We start from the raw sequence: 2,853 nt of genomic DNA, 5'->3' as shown, positions 1-2,853 counted from the left end.
TTAAACGTAATTCTGTGAAGCTTGTTTTAGAAATCATTTTACAATTATTTTTTTAAAAATGGCCAGTGTTTGATATTCATCAATCCATGTAAATTCTACATTCCTGGAATAAATTCTAAAAGATTTAGTTCAGGTGCAAAAAATACACTTTGTGCTTCTCAGATTCTGTCATTGCCTCTGTCCTGGTTCAATTAAATTGGTTCAAAGCTCCAATTTAATGTCAGAAATGTAAACAATATACATCCTGAAATGCACTTCCTTTGCGACCATCCACGAAAACAGAAGTGCCCCAAAGAATGAACAGCGGTTAAATGTTAGAACCCCAAATTTCCCCGAGCTTCCCTTCTTCCCACCTGTAAGTGGCAGCAGGCAACAATTCCCCCCTTCCCCCACCGGCAGAAAAAAAGCATCAATACCTGCCACTGAGCACTTGAGCATGAGTAAAGCAATAGCAAAGACAGACTTGTAATTACTCCAAAGACTTAACGTTTCACCCTGTATATGACATTCTCTCTCTTCTTAATAAGGAAGAAGGAGGTGTCTGGTTTCACAGCAAGCAAATTGTCATGTTTCCCCAGTGGTTTACAATGTTAAAAGTCCATTACGTCACTTTTTTCGAGTTCTGTGGCAGAAGATCTTAAAGATCTCGGGGCTCCAGGCACACAGCAGCTATCCTGACTTCCCCGTTGACATATGGGTCTCCTGTCATGACACCAACCCTCGATCCGCCGGTCTCCAGAGCCCCGAGATCTAGGTTTCCAAATCTGAGCCAGACTCTTAGGCTGAGCCCTTGGCGTGCTGAACAACAACAGTTGGTTATGAAACCCTGAGAGCGACTCCCATTCCCACAAAGAATTGAAGTCTGCTGTAACTCCAGGTCAGGATCGTCCAAAGAACCCTGTAAGGGAAAAATAAAGATATTAAAGATAGAAATAGAGCTTTTTTTCTGAAGATGCAAACAAAAGTTGCTCTATAGCGCCATCATTACTCCACTCCACCTCTTCTGGGTTTTAGTAGAGATGTCCACATTCTGCGAACAAACTCTCATGCACTCTTGTATGTATGAAAGGCCTTGCTAGGCCCCATAACTTATTATCAGGGCATGTCTATCATTAATCTATAGTGCTTTCTCCAAATTGGCTAATTTATAACATTTATAAAATTAGAATTTTTAAGCTTTCAGTTGGGAGATAAACACTTTGGGGAAAACAAACAGTGTTTTCTAAATTTTACTTTTTTTTCATTATTCAATGAAAATTAAGTTCTGAGAAAACCTCCTACTAATACTGGGTTTTTCTCTCTTATCTCTGAGCCTCTTCAGTGCTTGCGTGTTGTGATTGAGTGAAATGACTCAGAATGTAGATAAAACCATTTGTTTTTCTGAGAATGAAAATCTTAAGTAATGGATAGCTTTACTAGGAGCATTATTAAGATATCTGTAAAACAAGTTGGAGCTAGGGTACGGCTTAGAACTTTGTCCAATGAAGAGTAAAATTTGCTGTTAAGGTAACAGTGACTGGGTACACCTGTTTACTTAATTAAAGTTGCAACCCAAAAGCCATTTGATCTTTCAGTAGCAACAAACATCTAAACAGAAAAGTATACTGCAGAATCTGTGGTCAAATAAACACGTATAAACAAGCTGGATGAACTCAGCAGGTCGGGCAGCATCCGTTTAAAGGAGCAGTCGACGTTTCGGGCTGAGTCCTGATGAAGTGTCTCGGCCCAAAACGTCGACTGCTCCTTTAAACGGATGCTGCCCGACCTGAGTTCATCCAGCTTGTTTGTACGCAACAATAATCTGATAGGACAGTTTAATTGTTGGTCAACATAATAAAATTGAATTATTTCCAAGCAATAGATTATTCCCAGTGGTTCTCATTAGCTGCAATGTTTGAGTGAATTGTCAAAGTTAGGGCTTGCTCTAAATAACTTAATACATTGTTCCAGGCACCAAGGAATTACCTGTCAACACATTTTGACTTCTTCCACAACAGAAGATCTGATCCCAGAACCAAATTTATGATGACATTTTAAATTTTGCTTAATTATTTTTATATATTCTTGTTGCCTAGTTGACGGCTTGTCATTAACTGCGACATATACTCGAGATTGTGTTGGATGCCAAAGAGGAAAATGTGATCATCAGTTTTTTGACTCACCCCAGGTTTTTGGTAATTTTTCTGCCAAGGGGATAGATTTAGAGGAATTTTACACCAGCATGCATGATGTAGAGGAAAAGAGATCTGCAAATAGACACTTCGAACATCCCACCTTGTTTTTTCACTCCTGCATTTGTAACTTGAATTGCAGTGTTTGAAGGGTGCATTTAATGTGAGAGAAATGAATACAATATACATCCTAAAATTATTTTTATTTGCAACCATCTGCAAAAATAGGAGTGCACCAAAGAATGAATGACAGTTAAATGTTAGAACTCCAAAGCCCCAGCTCCCCTTCCCACACATAAGCAGCAGCAAAGCAATGATCCCCCCACCAGCAAAAAATGCATTGTGGTCCCTCACTGAGCATTCAAGCGTGCAGCAAGGCATCAATAAAAACAGAGTTGCAGTACCCCAAAGACTACGTGTTCACCTGGTAATTCGAAATACCATAGACACTCCCTAATAAGGGAAAAAGAAGTGTCTCCATTTCACAGTGAGAGGGGAGACATAATAAATAACTCACTGATTTACAATGGTAAAAATCTGTTGTGTTGCTTTCTCTGAGCTCTGTGCTCAAAGAACTCGGATCTCTGGGCACACAGCCAGATATCTTTAGTCTCCCACGGCACAACAATTTCCTGCAAAGGTACAGACATCGAGTCCCCCTGCCCCCAGAGCCACGAAATCC

Source organism: Hypanus sabinus, chromosome 15 (assembly GCF_030144855.1).
Source record: "Hypanus sabinus isolate sHypSab1 chromosome 15, sHypSab1.hap1, whole genome shotgun sequence".
In the NCBI taxonomy this organism is placed as follows: domain Eukaryota; kingdom Metazoa; phylum Chordata; class Chondrichthyes; order Myliobatiformes; family Dasyatidae; genus Hypanus; species Hypanus sabinus.
Note: the sequence above shows the minus strand (reverse complement) of the source record.